The sequence below is a fragment of the Taurulus bubalis genome (genome assembly GCF_910589615.1).
Source record: "Taurulus bubalis genome assembly, chromosome: 17".
In the NCBI taxonomy this organism is placed as follows: domain Eukaryota; kingdom Metazoa; phylum Chordata; class Actinopteri; order Perciformes; family Cottidae; genus Taurulus; species Taurulus bubalis.
Genome location: NC_136605.1, coordinates 112432 through 112730, shown reverse-complemented (window position 1 = coordinate 112730; position 299 = coordinate 112432).

Genomic DNA, 299 nt, shown 5'->3' with positions numbered 1-299 from the left:
GAGTTGTTTTTTCTTTTTCCTCCCTGTACCACAATTCACTTGTGCAATCTTTATTATTTTACTCGTATTTGAATGGTTCATACCCTTCAATGTTCTCATGTTTGACCAAAGCCAGTGGTGGAAACCTAAGTACATTTACTGGAGTTCCATTTTCTGCTACTTTCTAATTAAACTCTTTTACACAACGCTATTTGAAATAAAACAAGTTTAAACATTGAGTGTAGCTCTAGAAAGAAGAAGAAATGATCCTTTATTAATCCCCTTGGTTCTCGTGTGTCCGTCTGTTATTGATCCCCTTG